We start from the raw sequence: 20,017 nt of genomic DNA on the forward strand, positions 1-20,017 counted from the left end.
ATAGTCTAGACCTTCTTGTTGTCTAAACTCCTTGGCCACTAACCTTGCTTTAAAGGTTTGTAATGAATCATCAGTGTTATACTTTTTTCTAAATACCCACTTACATCCTATAGGCTTTGATCTTGGAGGCAAATCAACCAAGACCCAAGTATTGTTAGATAATATTGAGTCCATTTCATTATTTATTACTTCTTTCCAAAAAGCAGAATCCCTTGAAGCTATAGCCTCTTTGAATGTTTGAGGATCACCCTCTATGTTCATAACAATAGGAATCTTATTTGTTACAGAATTCCTAGTTCCTTCTACCAAAAAGGTGATAGTCTGAGAAGAAATAAAATCTGGACCCAAGTCCTTTTCTTTTCTTACTCTCAAGCTCTTCCTTGGTTCAATCAACTCTTTGTCGCTTAGACGTTTATTATTTTGATTATTTATTTCTTGTGAAATATTAGTATCATTTTGGGGATACTCTGAATTAGAAGTTGAATCATTGATGAATTTATTTTCAATAAATTCTACTTCTCTTGATTCAACAACTACATTAGACACTAAGTCTAATATTCTATATGTTTTAGAATTTTGAGCATATCCTATAAAAGTCCCTTTTATGGCTCTTGGCCCCAATTTGGTTCTCTTTTGATCAGGAACTCAATAAAAGGCTAAACACCCCCACACTTTAAGATAATTTAAATTAGGTTTCCTTCCTTTCCAAATTTCATAAGGAGAACAAGGAATGAGTCCACCTTAGTGATGGTGGCGTTTTCTTCTTGAGGAACCAATGATGTCCTTGAGCTCTTCTATGTCTCTTCCTTGTCTTTGTTGCTCCTCCCTCATTGCTTTTTGATCTTCTCTAATTTCATGAAGGATGATGGAGTGCTCTTGATGTTCCACCCTTAGTTGTCCCATGTTGGAACTTAGTTCTCCTAGGGAGGTGTTGATTTGCTCCCAAAAATTTGGTGGAGGAAAGTGCATCCCTTGAGGTATCTCAGGGATTTCTTGATGGTGAGCTTCCTCATGCATTTCTTGAGCTCCATGAGTGGGCTCTCTTGTTTGCTCCATCCTTTTCTTAGTGATGGGCTTCTCTTCCTCAATGGGAATGTCTCCTTCTATGAAAGCTCCAGCTGAGTAACATAGATGGCAAATAAGATGAGGGAAAGCTAGCCTTGCCAAGGGGGAGGGCTTTTCAGCTATTTTGTAGAGTTCAAGGGAGATGACTTTATGAACTTCTACTTCCTCTCCAATCATGATGCTATGAATCATGATGGCCCGATCCACAGTAACTTCAGATCGGTTGCTAGTGGGGATGATGGAGCGTTGGATGAACTCTAACCATCCTCTAGCCACAGGCTTAAGGTCCAGTCTTCTTAATTGAACCGGCTTGCCTTTGGAGTCAATCTTCCATTGAGCTCCTTCCACACATATGTCCATGAGGACTTGGTCCAACCTTTGATCAAAGTTGACCCTTCTAGTGTAGGGGCGTGCATCTTCTTGCATCATAGGCAAGTTAAACACCAACCTCACATTTTCCGGACTAAAATCTAAGTATTTCCCCCGAACCATGGTGAGATAATTCTTTGGGTTCGGGTTCTTACTTTGATCATGGTTCTTAGTGATCCATGCATTGGCATAGAACTCTTGAACCATTAGGATGCCGACTTGTTGGATGGGGTTTGTTAGAGCTTCCCAACCTCTTCTTTGGATTTCATGTCGGATCTCCGGATACTCATTTCTCTTGAGCTTGAAAGGGACCTCGGGGATCACCTTCTTCTTGGCCACAACATCATAGAAGTAGTCTTGATGAGCTTTGGAGATGAATCTTTCCATCTCCCATGACTCGGAGGTGGAAGCTTTTGTCTTCCCTTTTCCTTTTCTAGAGGATTCTCCGGTCTTAGGTGCCATCAATGGTAATGGAAAAACAAAAAGCTTATGCTTTTACCACACCAAACTTAGAATATTGCTCGCCCTCGAGCAAGAGAAGAAAGAATAAATGAAGAAGAAGAAGAAAATATGGAGGAGAGGAGGGAGAGGTGTATTCGGCCAAGAAGGGGAAGAGAGGGTTGTGTTGTGTGAAAATGAGGAAGAATGGAGGGCTTTATATAGGGAGGGGAGGGTGGTTTAGTTTCGGCTATATAGGGTGGGTTTGGGTGGGAAATTGATTTTGAATTTTGAAGGTAGGTGGAGTTTATGAGGTAGGTTTATGGGGAAGAGTGGATGGATGTGAGTGGTGAAGTAGTGATAGGGAAGAGAGATTGAGGTGATTGGTGAAGAATTTTGGGGAAGAGTGTTTATTGGGAAGAGAGGATGAACATTGAGAAGAGGGAAGAGAGTGAGTGGAGGTAGGTGGGGATCCTGTGGGGTTCACAGATGCTGAGTTGATCCTGTGGGGTCCACAGATCCTGAAGTGTCAAGGATTTGCATCCCTGCACCAATTAGGCATGTAAAATGCCTTTGCATGCAATTCTGGCGTTTAAACGCTGAATTGATGCTTGTTCTGGGCGTTCAGCACCCAGATGCAGCATATTTCTGGCGTTGAATGCCAGCCAGATGCTTGTTTCTGGCGTTCAGTGCTAGCTCTTCCTCAGTGTGCATTTCTGGCGTCTGAACGCCAGGATGCTGCTTGTTTCTGGCGTTCAACGCCAGATCCATGCTCTGTTCTGGCGTTGAGCGCCAGCCAGATGCTCCTTACTGGCGTTTAAACGCCAGTAAGATCCTCCTCCAGGGTGTGATTTTTCTTCTGCTGTTTTTGATTCCGTTTTCAATTTTTATATTTATTTTGTGACTCCACATGATCATGAACCTAATAAAACATGAAATAACAATAAAAATAAATTAAAATTAGATAAATAAAAATTGGGTTGCCTCCTAACAAGCGCTTCTTTAATGTCAATAGCTTGACAGTGGGCTCTCATGGAGCCTCACAGATGTTCAGAGCATTGTTGAGACTTCCCAACACCAAACTTAGAGTTTGGATATGGGAGTTCAACACCAAACTTAGAGTTTGGTTGTGGCCTCCCAACACCAAACTTAGAGTTTGACTGTGGGGGCTCTGGTTGACTCTGTTTTGAGAGAAGCTTACTGTGCCTCTTTTCCATGTTTACAGAAGGATGTCCTTGAGTTTTAAACTCAAGGGAGTCCTCATTCAATTGAAGGACTAGTTCACCTCTGTTAACATCAATCACAGCTCTTGCTGTGGCTAGGAAGGGTCTTCCAAGGATGATGGATTCATCCTCATCCTTCCCAGTATCTAGGATTATGAAATCAGCAGGGATGTAAAGGCCTTCAACCTTTACTAATATGTCTTCTACTTGTCCATAAGCCTGTTTTCTGGAATTGTCTGCCATCTCTAATGAGATTTTAGCAGCTTGTACCTCAAAGATTCCCAGTTTCTCCATTACAGAGAGTGACATGAGGTTTATTCCTGACCCAAGATCACATAGAGCATTCTCAAAGGTCATGGTGCCTATGGTACAAGGTATTAGGAACTTTTCAGGATCCTGTTTCTTCTGAGGCAATCTCAGTTGATCCAATGCATTTAGTTCATTGGTGAACAGGGAAGGTTCATCTCCCCAAATCTCACTACCAAATAAATTGGCATTCAGCTTCATGATTGCACCAAGGAACTTGGCAACTTGCTCTTCAGTAACATCCTCATTCTCTTCAGAAGAAGAATACTCATCAGAGCTCATGAAGGGCGTAAGGAGGTTTAATAGAATCTCTATGGTCTCTGGATGAGCCTCAGATTCCTTTGGTTCCTCAAAGGGAAACTCCTTGTTGATCTCTGGACGTCTCAGGAGGTCTTCCTCCTTAGGATTCACGTCCTCCCCTTCCTTCTTGGATTCGGCCATGATGGTTATATCAATGGCCTTGCACTCTCCTTTTGGATTTTCTTCTGTATTGCTTGGGAGAGCATTAGGAGGGGTTTCAGTGATCTTCTTACTCAGCTGGCCCACTTGTACCTCCAAATTTCTAATGGAGGATCTTGTTTCATTCATGAAACTCACAGTGGCCTTAGATAGATCAGAGACTAAGTTTGCTAAATTAGAGGTATTTTGTTCAGAGTTCTCTGTCTGTTGCTGAGTGGATGATGGAAAAGGCTTGCTATTGCTAAACCTGTTTCTTCCACCATTATTAAAGCCTTGTTGAGGCTTTTGTTGATCCTTCCATGAGAGATTTGGGTGATTTCTCCATGAGGGATTATAGGTGTTTCCATATGGTTCACCCATGTAATTCACCTCTGCTATTGCAGGGTTTTCAGGATCATAAGCTTCTTCTTCAGAAGATGCCTCTTGAGTACTGTTGGATGCAGCTTGCATTCCATTCAGACTCTGAGAAATCATATTGACTTGCTGAGTCAATATTTTGTTCTGAGCCAATATGGCATTCAGATTATCAATTTCAAGAACTCCCTTCTTCTGAGGCGTCCCATTACTCACAGGATTCCTCTCAGAAGTGTACATAAACTGGTTATTAGCAACCATGTCAATGAGTTCTTGAGCTTCTGCAGGTGTTTTCTTTAGGTGAATGGATCCACCTGCAGAAGTATCCAATGACATCTTAGCTAATTCAGACAGACCATCATAGAATATGTCCAAGATGGTCCATTTTGAAAGCATGTCAGAAGGACACTTTTTGGTCAGTTGCTTGTATCTTTCCCAAGCTTCATAAAGGGATTCACCTTCCTTCTGTCTGAAGGTTTGAACATCCACTCTAAGCTTACTCAGCTTTTGAGGAGGAAAGAACTTGGCTAAGAAAGTCGTGACCAGCTTATCCCAAGAGTTCAGGCTATCTTTGGGTTGAGAGTCCAACCACACTCTAGCTCTGACTCTTACAGCAAACGGGAAAAGCATGAGCCTGTAGACTTCAGGATCTACTCCATTAGTCTTAACAGTATCACAGATCTGCAAGAATTCAGTTAAGAACTGAAAAGGATCTTCAGATGGAAGTCCATGAAACTTGCAGTTTTATTGCATCAGAGAAACTAATTGAGGTTTCAGCTCAAAATTGTTTGCTCCAATGGTAGGGATGGAGATGCTTCTTCCATGTAAATTGGAATTAGGTGCAGTAAAGTCACCAAGCATCCTCCTTGTATTATTATTATTTTCGGCTGCCATCTCCTCTTCCTGTTCGAAAATTTCTGTAAGGTTATCTCTGGATTGTTGTATTTTAGCTTCTCTTAGTTTCCTCTTCAGAGTCCTTTCAGGTTCAGGGTCTGCTTCAACAAGAATGTTCTTGTCCTTGCTCCTGCTCATATGAAAAAGAGGGAACAGAAAAATAATAATAATAGGGATCTTTTTACCCAGGTATAGAGGTTCCCCTGTGTGAGTAGAAGAAGAAAAGAATGTAATGTAAAGAAGGAAAGAAGAGAAAATTCGAACACAGATGGAAGAGGGGGTTCGAATTTGGGTGAGATAAAGTGTTAGTAGATGAATAAATAAATAGAAGGAGATGAGAGAGAAAGAGGATTTTCGAAAATAAAATTTTGAAAAGGGGTTAGTGATTTTCGAAAATTAGGAATGAAAGCAAATTAAAATTAAAAATTGAAACAATTAGTTAATTAAAAAGAATTTTTGAAAAAGAGGGAAGAGATTTTCGAAAATTAGAGAGAGAGAGTTAGTTAGGTAGTTTTGAAAGAGATAAGAAACAAACAAAAAGTTAGTTAGTTAGTTGAAACAAATTTGAAAATCAATTTTGAAAAGATAAAAAGATAAGAAGTTAGAAAAGATATTTTAAAATCAAATTTTTGAAAAAGATATGTTTTAAAAAGATATGATTTTGAAAAAAAAAATAAGATAAAAAGATATTTTTGAAAAGATATGATTGAAATTAGTTTTGAAAAAGATTTGATTTTTAAAATCACAATTAATGACTTGATTCACAAGAAATCACAAGATATGATTCTAGAACTTAAAGTTTGAATCTTTCTTAATAAGTAAGTAACAAACTTGAAATTTTTGAATCAAAACATTAATTGTTGATGATATTTTCGAAAATATGATGTAAAATTAAGAAAAAGATTTTTAAAAAAAATATTTTTAAAATTTTCGAAAATAAATAAGAAAAATGAAAAAGATTTGATTTTTGAAAAAGATTTTGAAAAAGATAAGATTTTTAAATTGAAAATTTTATTTGACTCATAAGAAACAATTGAATTTTAAAAATTTTTGAAAAAGTCAATCCAAATTTTCGAAATTTATGAGAGAAAAAAGGAAAGATATTTTTTTGATTTTTGAATTTTTAATGATGAGAGAGAAAAACATGAAAAATGATGCAATGCATGAAAATTTTGGATCTAAACATGTGATGCATGCAAGAATGCTATGAATGTCAAGATAAACACAAAGAACACTTTGAAGATCATGATGAACATCAAGAACATATTTTTGAAAAATTTTCAAGAAAAGAAAATATGCAAGACACCAAACTTAGAAATTTTTCATGTATAGACACTATGAATGCAAGAATGCATATGAAAAATAAGAAAAGATACAAAACAAGAAAATATGAAGATCAAACAAGAAGACTGGCCAAGAACAACTTGAAGATCATGAAGAACACTATGAATGCATGAGTTTTCGAAAAATGCAAAGAATTTTTAGAAAAAATGCAATTGACACCAAACTTGAAATTGAGTCAAGACTCAAACAAGAAACACAAAATATTTTTTATTTTTATGATTTTATGATTTTTTTGTATTTTCTTTTAATTTTTTTCGAAAAACATATGGAAAAAGAAAATAAGAAATCCAAAATCTTTAAGAAGAATTCCAGGAATCTTTCAATATTAGCCCAAAGCTCCAATCAAAGGGTTGGACATGGCTTAATAGCCAGTCAAGCTTTAGAAGATACAAATTAGGCATACAACAGCTGAAACTTCATCCAACTTCATATACTTATAAGTGGAAGCCTCAGTCTAAAAGAATTAGACATGGCTTTACAGCCAGCCAGGCTTCTACATGCTTCATGAAACACTAGAATTCATTCTTAAAAATTCTGAAGAAAAATATATTTTTGAAAAGATTTATATTTTTTTTTGAAAATAATTTTTTTTTGAAAAACGAAAATAAAGAAAAATTTTGAAAGAATTTTGAAAACTTTTTTGAAAAGAAAATAAAAAGAGAATTACCTAATCTGAGCAACAAGATGAACCGTCAGTTGTCCAAACTCGAACAATCCCCGGTAACGGTGCCAAAAACTTGGTATGCGAAATTGTTACTCTGAGGTTGTAAAATTTGTTATTCGTTCTCTCCCTGGCAATGGCGCCAATAACTGGTGCACAATACCATGGTCCAAACATAACTTCACAACTTCGCACAACGAACCAGCAAGTGCACTGGGTCGTCCAAGTAATAAAACCTTACGTGAGTAAGGGTCGATCCCATGTAGATTTTTGGTATGAAGCAAGCTACGGTCATCTTGTAAATCTCAGTCAGGCGGATATCAAATGGTTATGGAGTTTTCGAATAGTAATAATAAATAAATAGAAAATAAAGATAGAAATACTTATGTATATCATTGGTGAGAATTTCAGATAAGCGTATAGAGATGCTTTCGTTCCTCTGAATCTCTGCTTTCCTGCTGTCTTCATCCAATCAGTCTTACTCCTTTCCATGGCAATCTTTCTGTAAGGGCATCACCGTTGTCAATGGCTACATCCCATCCTCTCTTGTGAAAATGGTCCAAATGCTCTGTCACGGCATGGCTAATCATCTGGAGGTTCTCGATCATGCTGGAATAGGATTCACCCTCCTTTTGCGTCTGTCACTACGCCCAGCACTTGCGAGTTTGAAGTTCGTCACAGCCATCCCTTCCCAGATCCTACTCGGAATACCACAGACAAGGTTTAGACTTTTCGGATCTCAGGAATGGCCATCCATGGGTTCTAACTTATACCACGAAGATACTAATAACTCGGACTCGGTCCCCTGTATTAGATATCTAAGAGATACTCATTCTAGCTTGTTTGCATGTAGAACGGAAGTGTTTGTCAGGCATGCGTTCATGAGTGAGAATGATGATGAGCGTCACATAATCATCACATTCATCATGTTCTTGGGAACGAATGGATATCTTAGAAGCGGAATAAGTTGAATTGAATAGAAAAACAGTAGTACTTTGCATTAAATCATGAGGAACAGTAGAGCTCCACACCTTAATCTATGGAGTGCAGAAACTCTACCGTTGAAAAATACATAAGTGAAAGGTTCAGGCATGGCTGAATGACCAGCCCCCAAACGTGATCAATATGATCCAAAGATGAACTAAAATCATAAGATGTCAATATAATAGTAAAAAGTCCTATTTATACTAGACTAGCTACTAGGGTTTACAGAAGTAAGTAATTGATGCATAAATCCACTTCCGGGGCCCACTTGGTGTGTGCTTGGGCTGAGCTTGAAGTTTACACGTGGAGAGGTCATTCTTGGAGTTGAACGCCAGTTTGTAAAAAAAGATCTTTTTTGAGAAGCTGTAATTTACATCTTTTTTTAAAAGATCTTTTTCTCTTAAAAAAGATGTTTTTCATCTAATAAATAAACAAAAAGTACTTTTATATCGTTATATCCAAACATAATTGATAGATAAAAATATCTTTTTGCATGAGATACCCAAACATAAAATTACTTTTACTTTTCCATAAGATCTTTTAAAAAAAGAGAACTCAAAAAAAGTTCTTTTCTTAGAAGCTCACCCAAACAAGCTCTATGGACAAATTTTTTTTTTTAAAAAAATCTTATGGGTCAACATGTAATATTTTTTTCTAAAATTTTTCAGACTTATCAACATTAAGTTGTCTATACACCACTTCTCAAAATATTATGATTTTACAAGTTATAATATGTGGGGTAAATCACCTTTATAAACCTTTTACAAACTAATTTTACGTATATCCCCCAAAATAAAAAAGGCTACGTGCATGTCTCAATTTACATATCTATGTAAATCAAATTTATGGAGTTCGAATTATGTGTTTTCGTAGTAACGTACTGTGTCGAGTTAAATCTTCGGATTATAACAGTCATATCACTACTAAATCGAATGAAGGAGATTCGATTTACAATGAGTTGGATTGCTACTAAGTGAGTATAAATTAAACCTTATTACTTCGATTTAGCATGGACCATCTAAATTGAAATTTATAGATTCAATTTAGTAGGAGATTACATAATTCGAATTCTTTGAATTCAATTTACTTTCAAATCACAATGTCAAGTAATTCGAATCCTATAGATTCGATTTACTACTTATTACCCTAATTCGAATTCATTAAATTCAATTTATATAGAAATGTAAATGGAGACAACCAGGTAATGTTTTTGAGTTTGGGAGATTCAAATAATTTTGGGGTGGCTTTGGTTTATCAACGTAAATTAACCTAATATGTGATATTAGTTATTGTTATATATATGAAAAATGTGACTTATTTATGCATTGTTTGGATTAGAAGAATTTGTAGGGAAATAAATACTGGAGAAGAAAATGGACGTAAAAAATCAATTTTTCATTCCTTGGATCAACAAAGAAATTGAATGGAAAACATAAAAGTGTATGTGGAGCTCATGTAAATTTTTTCTCTTCAAAATTGCGAAGAAAACGGATGCAGAAGTGCAAACATGGGTAAAAATATAAAGTTACCATTTGAATTATAATTTATATATAATATATAAAAACATTAATATAATTTTACTCTATTATAATTTTTTCTCTTCTTACTTTTCCTTTCATCTAAGCAAAAGAAAATTTTTTCTCTATTTTCTTTCCATTCATTTTTTCTTCATCTAAACAACACATACAAAAATATACTTTTCTTTTCATTTTCTTTTCTCTCATTTTCTTTCTTTCCATTGTCTTTCTTCTTATGTTCCATCTTATATCCAAATAATATCTTAGTGTTTATCGTTTTATCTTCTATTAATATTGTTATAACAAGGATATATGTGACTTTATAAAAATGATATAACCTTAACTTTGATTATCTGAAAATTTATTGAGTGACTAGAATAGCTCCACGTCATGAACCAATGAATGCTTGCAATAGGAATGATCACAAAAACAGCCGAAATTGGTATTTGTAGGGATTACTCGCATTTTGGGACTAGATGGAGACTCGTGAAATCCTCACGATCTGCCACGTGAAAATAGATGGGGATTAGGGGTGGTAAACGGTCCGAAACCCGTCGGGTTGGCCCACATAACCCCAAAAGGCGGGTTGGGCTAAAAATTTAAGACTGCCAAACTCAAAAAGCCTACCTACCCTGTACCGCCTAATCCATGGGATTTGGCGGGCTTCGGCGGGGCATGGCAGGCTTCCCCGCTGGGCCAAGCTTTTATTTTGTCAGGACCATTTTTTTACAAATTTTTATGATGTTATTGATCTACAAGAGGATGAAGATGATAATTGAAGATGTTCTAAGTTATATTTTAGATTATGTTTTATGTTTGATTGATTATAAACTTGAAGATATTTAATTATATATTTTGGACAATATTTATTTTGCTTTGGACATTGTTAATTTTATTATTTTGTTTCAAAAATTTGGTTTATAATTATGTTTATTACATATTTGTAATTATAAAGACTTTAATGTGTGTGAATTTAAAAATTATAATTCTTTTATATTTTTAGAAATTATAAATTTATTGAAATTGTAGTGAAATTATATATATTGTTTAATATTTAATGGTTTATAAAAAAGAGAACCCGCCAACCCGCCAGTGTACTGGTGCACGAATTATGAATCACACTTTTCACAACTCGTACCACTAACCAGCAAGTGCACTGGGTCGTTCAAGTAATACCTTACGTGAGTAAGGGTCGAATCCCACGGAGATTGTTGGCTTGAAGCAATCTATGGTTATCTTGCAATTCTTAGTCAGGAAGTCAATTGTATTTATCAGTTGAATTGCGAATAAACAAGAGAGCATGGATTAAAGGTTACTTGTTATGCAGTAATGGAGAATATGTTGGAGTTTTGGAGATGCTTTGTCTTCTGAATCTCTGCTTTCCTCTGTCCTCTGATTCACGCACGCACGTCCTTCTATGGCAAGCTGTGTGTTGGGGCATCACCGTTGTCAACGGTTACATCCCCTCCTCTTGTGAAAATGGTCCAAGTGCTCTGTCACAGCACGGCTAATCATCTAAGGTTCCCGATCATGCTGGAATAGGATTCACCCTCCTTTTGCGTCTGTCACTACGCCCAGCACTCGCGAGTTTGAAGCTCGTCACAGTCATTCAATCCCTGAATCCTACTCGGAATACCACAGACAAGGTTTAGACTTTCCGGATTCTCATGAATGCCGCCATCAATCTAGCTTATACCACGGAGATTCTGATTAAGAAATCTAAGAGATATTCATTCAATCTGATGTAGAACTGATGAGCGGATAATTTATACGCTTTTTGACATTGTTTTTAGTATGTTTTTAGTAGGATCTAGTTACTTTTAGGGATGTTTTCATTAGTTTTTATGTTAAATTCACATTTCTGGACTTTACTATGAGTTTGTGTGTTTTTCTGTGATTTCAGGTATTTTCTGGCTGAAATTGAGGGACTTGAGCAGAAATCAGATTCAGAGATGAAAAAGGACTGCTGATGCTGTTGGATTCTGACCTCCCTGCACTCAAAGTGGATTTTCTGGAGCCACAGAACTCGAAATGGCGCGCTCCCCATTGAGTTGGAAAGTAGACATCCAGGGCTTTCCAGCAATATATAATAGTCCATACTTTGGCCAAGAATTGACGACGTAAACTGGCGTTGAACGCCAGCCTTCTGCCCAAATCTGGCGTCCAGCGCCAGAAAAGGATCCAAAACCAGAGTTGAACGCCCAAACTGGCACAGAAAGTGGCGTTCAACTCCACAAATGGCCTCTGCACGTGCTACACTCAAGCTCAGCCCAAACACACACCAAGTGGGCCCCGGAAGTGGATTTATGCATCAAATACTTACTCATGTAAACCCTAGTGACTAGTTTATTATAAATAGGACCTCTTACTATTGTATTAGGCATCTTTTGATCAGTTGTATGCTATCTTAGATCACAATAGGGGGCTGGCCATCTCGGCCATGCCTGGACCTTCACTTATGTATTTTCATACGGTAGAGTTTCTACACTCCATAGATTAAGGTGTGGAGCTCTGCTGTTCCTCAAAGATTAATGCAAAGTACTACTGTTTTCTATTCAATTCTTCTTATTTCTCTTCTAAGATATCCATTCGCACCCAAGAACGTGATGAAGGTGATGATTATGTGTGACGCTCATCATCCTTCTCCCTTATGAACGCGTGCCTGACAAACACTTCTGTTCTACATGAATTAAGCTAGAATGAGTATCTCTTAGATCTCCTAACCAGAATCTTCGTGGCGTAAGCTAGAATGATGGCGGCATTCAAGAGAATCCGGAAGGTCTAAACCTTGTCTGTGGTATTCTGAGTAGGATTCAATGATTGAATGACTGTGACGAGCTTCAAACTCGCGAGTGTTGGGCGTTAGTGATAGACGCAAAAGGAGGGTGAATCCTATTCCAGCATGATCGAGAATCGACAGATGAATAGCCGTGCCGTGACAGGGTGCGTGAGCATATGATTCACTGAGAGGAGGGGATGTAGCCACTGACAACGGTGATGCCCTTGCATACAGCCAGCCATGGAAAGGAGTAAGACTGATTGGATGAAGATAGCAGGAAAGCAGAGGTTCAGAGGAACGAAAAGCATCTCCATTCGCTTATCTGAAATCCCTGCCAATGAATCTACATAAGTATCTCTATCCCTTTTATTGTTTATTTTAATCTAATAAAATATCATGTTTAAATCCGCCTGACTGAGATTTACAAGGTGACCATAGCTTGCTTCAAGCCAACAATCTCTGTGGGATCGACCCTTACTCACGTAAGGTTTATTACTTGGACGACCCAGTACACTTGCTGGTTAGTTGAACGGAGTTGTGTCCACACATAGTAAAGAGCCAGAATGAGGATTCAATACAATTATATATTGTTAATCTCACACAAGTACAAAGAACATGAAACATGTGATCACAATTTCGTCCACCAAGTTTTTGGCGCCGTTGCCGGGGATTGTTCGTGTTTGAACAACTGACGGTTCATCTTGTTGCTCAGATTAGGTAATTTTCTTTTTGTTTTATTTTCAAAAATCTTTCAAAAATCTTTCAAAAATATTTTCCTCTGTTTTCGAAAAAAAAAAAATTTTTTAAAAATGTTTTCAAAAATAAATTATTCTATGGCTTCAAAATTTTTAAGAATGAATTCTAGTGTTTCATGAAATATGTTGAATCATATCTGGCTGTAAAGCCATACCCAAAACTACTTTGGGATTGGTATTCAACTAATCATTCCAGCCCATGTAATTATATGTTGCAGCCTGGCTGGCTAGTGAGCCATGTCTAATTCCTGGACTGAAGCTTTAGACTAACATGGCAAGATTCCTGGAATTCATATTAAAAATTTTGGAATCCTTATTTTTTTTCTTTTAAATTTTCGAAAAATATAAATAAAAAATCCAAAAAAATTAGAAAATCATAAAAATCAAAAATATTTTGTGTTTCTTGTTTGAGTCTTGAGTCACATTATAAGTTTGGTGTCACTTGCATATGCATCTTGCATTTTTTTCGAAAATATCATGCATTCATAGTGTTCTTCATGATCTTCAAGTTGTTCTTGGTAAGTCTTCTTGTTTGATCTTGATGATTTTTTGTTTTGTGTCTTTTCATGTTTATCATATGCATTCTTGAATTCTTAGTGTCTAAGCATTAAAGAATTCTAAGTTTGGTGTCTTGCATGTTTTCTTTGCATTAAAAATTTTTCAAAAATATGTTCTTGATGTTCATCATGATCTTCATAGTGTTCTTGGTGTTCATCTTGACATTCATGGCATTCTTGCATACATTCATGTTTTTATCTAAAAATTTCATGCATTGCATAATTTTCATGTTTTCATAAAAATTCAAAAAAATCAAAAAAATATCTTTCCCTTTTTTCTCTCATCAAATTCGAAAATTGAGTTGACTTTCTCAAAAATTTTTAAAAATCAAAATTGTTTCTCATGAGTCAAATCAAATTTTCAATTTGAAAATCTTATCTTTTTCAAAATCTTTTTCAAAAATCAAATCTTTTTCAAATTTCTTAGTTATTTTCGAAAATTCCAAAAATATTTTTCAAAAATCTTTTTCTTATTTTTATACCAAATTTTCAAAAATAACATAAACAATTAATGTTTTGATTCAAAAATTTGAAGTTTGTTACTTGCTTGTTAAGAAAGATTCAAACTTTAAGTTCTAGAATCATATCTTGTGATTTCTTATGAATCAAGTCATTAATTGTGATTTTAAAAATCAAATCTTTTTCAAAACTAATCCTATCATATCTTTTCAAAATATCTTCTTATCTTATCTTGTTCAAAAATATCTTTTCAAAATATCTTCTCTAACTTCCTAACTTCCTATCTTTTCAAAATTTGTTTCAACTAACTAACTAACTTTTTGTTTGTTTCTTATCTTTTTCAAAACCACCTAACTAACTCTCTCTCTCTCTCAATTTCGAAAATATCTCTCCCCTTTTTCAAAATTTCTTTTTAATTAACTAATTATTTTTATTTTTATTTTTATTTCAAAAAAAAAAATATTTTTTTCGAAAAATACTAACAAATTTTCAAAAACCAATTTTCAAAAATCACTAACTCCTTTTCAAAATAATTTTCGAAAATTATACCTCCCCCATCCTATTCTATTTATTCATTCATATCCTAACATCTCATCTCACATCTCTTCCATTCTCACAGTTGTGTTTCTTCCATTATATTACATTTTTTGTCTCCCCCTCTTCTTCCACTCACACAGGGATCCCTATACTGTGGTATAAAGGATCTCTATTATTATTATCATTTTCCTGGCCATTCTTCCTTGTCATATGAGCAGGAGCAAGGATAAGAACATTCTTGTGGAAGCAGATCCAGAACCTGAAAGGACTCTGAAGAGAAAATTAAAAGAAGCTAAAATACAACAATCCAGAGATAACCTTTCAGAAATTTTCGAACAGGCAGAGGAGAAGGCAGCCGAAAATAATAATAATGTAAGGAAGATGCTTGGTGACTTTACTGCACCTAATTCCAATTTACATGGAAGAAGCATCTCCATTCCTGCCATTGGAGCAAAACAACTTTGAGCTGAAACCTCAATTAGTTTCTCTGATGCAGCAGAACTGCAAGTTTCATGGACTTCCATCTGAAGATCCTTTTCAGTTCTTAACTGAATTCTTGCAGATATGTGATACTGTTAAGACTAATGGAATAGATCCTGAAGTCTACAGGCTCATGCTTTTCCCTTTTGCTGTAAGAGACAGAGCTAGATTATGGTTGGATTCTCAACCCAAAGACAGCCTGAACTCTTGGGATAAGCTGGTCACGGCTTTCTTAGCCAAGTACTTTCCTCCTCAAAAGCTGAGCAAGCTTAGAGCTGATGTTCAAACCTTCAGGCAGAAAGAAGGTGAATCTCTCTATGAAGCTTGGGAAAGATACAAACAGTTGACCAAAAAGTGTCCTTCTGACATGCTTTCAAAATGGACCATCCTGGATATATTCTATGATGGTTTATCTGAGCTATCAAAGATGTCACTGGACACTTCTGCAGGTGGATCCATTCACCTAAAGAAAACGCCTGCAGAAGCTCAAGAACTCATTAACATGGTTGCTAATAACCAGTTCATGTACACTTCTGAAAGGAATCCTGTGAGCAATGGGACGCCTATGAAGAAGGGAGTTCTTAAGGTTGATACTCTGAATGCCATATTGGCTCAGAATAAAATATTGACTCAGCAAGTCAATATGATCTTTCAGAGTCTGCATGGAATGCAAGCTGCATCCAACAGTACTCAAGAGGCTTCTTCTGAAGAAGAAGCTTATGATCCTGAGAACCCTGCAATAGCAGAGGTAAATTACTTAGGTGAACCTTATGGAAACACCTATAACTCAACATGGAGAAATCATCTAAATTTCTCATGGAAGGATCAAAAGCCTCAACAAGGCTTTAATAATGGTGGAAGAAACAGGTTTAGCAATAGCAAGCCTTTTCTATCATCAACTCAGCAACAGACAGAGAACTCTGAACAAAATGCTTCTAATTTAGCAAATATAGTCTCTGATCTATCTAAGGCCACTGTAAGTTTCATGAATGAAACAAGGTCTTCCATTAGAAATCTGGAAGCACAAGTGGGCCAGCTGAGTAAAAGGATCACTGGAATCTCTCCTAGTACTCTCCCAAGCAATACAGAAGAGAACCCAAAAGGAGAGTGCAAGGCCATTGACATAAGCGCCATGGCCGAACCTGAGAGGAGAGGAGAGGACGTGAATCCCAAGGAGGAAGACCTCCTGGGACGTCCAGTGGTCAATAAGGAGCTTCCCTTTGAGGAACCAAAGGACTCTGAGGCTCATCTAGAGACCATAGAGATTCCATTGAACCTCCTTATGCCCTTCATGAGCTCTGATGAGTATTCCTCTTCTGAAGAGAATGAGGATGTTACTGAAAAGCAAACTGCCAAGTTTCTTGGTGCAATCATGAAGCTGAATGCCAAATTATTTGGCATTGATACTTGGGAAGTTGAACCTCCCTTGTTCATCAATGAACTTAGTGATCTGGATCAACTGACATTGCCTCAGAAGAGACAGGATCCTGGAAAGTTCATAATACCCTGTACCATAGACACCATGATCTTTAAGGCTCTGTGTGACCTTGGTTCAGGAATAAACCTCATGCCCCTCTCTATAATGGAGAAACTGGGAATCTATGAGGTGCAAGCTGCTAAAATCTCACTAGAGATGGCAGACAGCTCTAGAAAACAGGCTTATGGACAAGTAGAAGATGTATTAGTAAAGGTTGAGGGCCTTTACATCCCTGCTGATTTTATAGTCCTGGATACTGGAAAGGAAGAGGATGAATCCATCATCCTAGGAAGACCTTTCCTGGCCACAGCAAGAGCTGTGATTGATGTTGACAGAGGTGAAATAGTCCTTCAATGGAATGAGGACTCCCTTGTATTTAAAACTCAAGGATCTCCCTCTGCAACCATGGGGAGGAAGCAGAAAAAGCTTCTCTCCAAGCAGAGTCAACCAGAGCCCCCACAGTCAAACTCTAAGTTTGGTGTTGGGAGGCCACAACCAAACTCTAAGTTTGGTGTTGAACTCCCATATCCAAACTCTAAGTTTGGTGTTGGAGAGTCTCAACAAAGCTCTGCACATCTGTGAGGCTCCATGAGAGCCCACTGTCAAGCTATTGACATTAAAGAAGCGCTTGTTGGGAGGCAACCCAATGTTTATCTAATTCTTATTTTTATTGTTTCTCATGTTTTCTTAGGATCATGATCATGTGGAGTCACAAAATAAACAAAAAAATAAAAAACGGAATAAAAAAAAACAGCAGAAGAAAAATCACACCCTGGAGGAGCATCTGTCTGGCGTTCAAACGCCAGAACAGAGCATAGTTCTGGCGCTGAACGCCCAGAATGGGAGCATCCTGGCGCTGAACGCCCAGAACAAGCATGGTTCTGGCGTTCAACGCCAGAAATGGCAGCAATTGGGCGTTGAACGCCCAAAATGGGCACCAACCTGGCGCTGAACGCCCAGAGTTGTGTGCAAGGGCATTTTGCATGCCTAAATTGGTGCAGGGATGTAATTGCCCTGACACCTCAAGATCTGTGGACCTCACAGGATCACCTCAGGATCTGTGGACCCCACAGGATCCCCACCCACCTCCACTCACTCTCTTCTCTCTTCTCAATCATCCTCTATTCCCAATAAACACTCTTCCCTAATTAACCCTTTACCACTCACATCCAAGCACCCACTTTCCTTCAAAATCCAACATCTCTTTCCCACCCAATCCCACCCATATGGCCGAATACACATCTCCCTCCATCTCCTCTATATCTTCTTCTTCTTCTCCTATTCTTTCTTCTTTTGCTCGAGGGCGGGCAACATTCTAAGTTTGATGTGGTAAAAGCATAGCTTTTTTGTTTTTTCCATAACCATTGATGGCACCTAAGGCCAGAGAAACCTCTAGAAAGAGGAAAGGGAAGACAAAAGCTTCCATCAAGGGTCTATAGCTCAGTGGTAGAACATTTGACTGCAAATCAAGAGATCCCTGAGATACCTCAGGGGATACATTTTCTTCCACACAATTATTGGAAGCAACTAAGGGTGGAACATCAAGAGCACTCCATCATCCTTCATGAAATCAAAGAAGATCTAAAAGCAATGAAGGAGGAGCAGCAAAGACAAGGAAGAGACATAGAAGAGCTCAAGGACATCACTAAGGTGGACTCATTCCTTGTTCTTACTTTCTCTGTTTTTCGTTTTCTATGTTATGTGCTTATCTATGTTTGTGTTTTCATTACATGATCATTAGTAGTTAGTAACTTTGTCTTAAAGATATAAATGTCCTATGAATCCATCACCTCTCTTAAATAAAAAATGTTTTAATTCAAAAGAACAAGAAGTACATGAGTTTCAAATTTATCCCTGAACTTAGCTTAATTATATTGATGTGGTGACAATGCTTCTTGTTTTCTGAATGAATGCTTGAACAGTGCATATGTCTTTTGAAGTTGTTGTTTAAGAATGTTAAATATGTTGGCTCTTGAAAGAATAATGACTAGGAGACATGTTATTTGATAATATGAAAAATCATAAAAATGATTCTTGAAGCAAGAAAAAGCAGCAAAGAACAAAGCTTGCAGAAAAAAAAAAGGCGAAAAAAAAAATAGAGAAAAAAAATAGAAAGAAAAAGCAAGCAGAAAAAGCCAATAACCCTTAAAACCAAAAGGCAAGGGCAAATAAAAAGGATCCCAAGGCTTTGAGCATCAGTGGATAGGAGGGCCTAAAGGAATAAAATCATGGTCTAAGCGGCTAAACCAAGCTGTCCCTAACCATGTGCTTGTGGCGTGTAGGTGTCAAGTGAAAACTTGAGACTGAGTGGTTAAAGTCAAGGTCCAAAGCAAAAACAAAGAGTGTGCTTAAGAACCCTGGACACCTCTAATTGGGGACTTTAGCAAAGCTGAGTCACAATCTGAAAAGGTTCACCCAATTATGTGTCTGTGGCATTTATGTATCCGGTGGTAATACTGGAAAACAAAGTGCTTAGGGCCACGGCCAAGACTCATAAAGAAGCTGTGTTCAAGAATCATCATACTGAACTAGGAGAGTCAATAACACTATCTGAATTCTGAGTTCCTATAGATGCCAATCATTCTGAACCTCAATGGATAAAGTGAGATGCCAAAACTATTCAAGAGGCAAAAAGCTATAAGTCCCGCTCATATGATTGAAGCTCTGTTTCATTGATAGTTTGGAATTTGTAGTATATTCTCTTCTTTTTATCCTATTTGATTTTCAGTTGCTTGGGGACAAGCAACAATTTAAGTTTGGTGTTGTGATGAGCGGATAATTTATACGCTTTTTGACATTGTTTTTAGTATGTTTTTAGTAGGATCTAGTTACTTTTAGGGATGTTTTCATTAGTTTTTATGTTAAATTCACATTTCTGGACTTTACTATGAGTTTGTGTGTTTTTCTGTGATTTCAGGTATTTTCTGGCTGAAATTGAGGGACTTGAGCAGAAATCAGATTCAGAGGTGAAAAAGGACTGCTGATGCTGTTGGATTCTGACCTCCCTGCACTCAAAGTGGATTTTCTGGAGCTACAGAACTCGAAATGGCGCGCTCCCAATTGCGTTGGAACGTAGACATCCAGGGCTTTCCAGCAATATATAATAGTCCATACTTTGGCCAAGAATTGATGACGTAAACTGGCGTTGAACGCCAGCCTTCTGCCCAAATCTGGCGTCCAGCGCCAGAAAAGGATCCAAAACCAGAGTTGAACGCCCAAACTGGCACAGAAAGTGGCGTTCAACTCCACAAATGGCCTCTGCACGTGCTACACTCAAGCTCAGCCCAAACACACACCAAGTGGGCCCCGGAAGTGGATTTATGCATCAAATACTTACTCATGTAAACCCTAGTGACTAG

The 20,017-nt window shown here is 37.2% G+C and overlaps 1 non-coding gene across 1 annotated transcript; it reads left to right on the top strand.

Annotated features, from left to right (window-relative positions):
- Positions 1–4,604: 4,604 nt before the first annotated feature.
- Positions 4,605–4,712, top strand: LOC148549415 (small nucleolar RNA R71). Its single transcript, XR_015898126.1, has one exon. It is a non-coding gene; the product is annotated as a small nucleolar RNA R71 (small nucleolar RNA).
- The last annotated feature ends 15,305 nt before the right edge of the window (positions 4,713–20,017 follow it).

This window comes from Arachis ipaensis, chromosome B8 (assembly GCF_059453495.1).
Source record: "Arachis ipaensis isolate K30076 ecotype BB chromosome B8, ASM5945349v1, whole genome shotgun sequence".
Classification (NCBI taxonomy): Eukaryota; Viridiplantae; Streptophyta; class Magnoliopsida; order Fabales; family Fabaceae; genus Arachis; species Arachis ipaensis.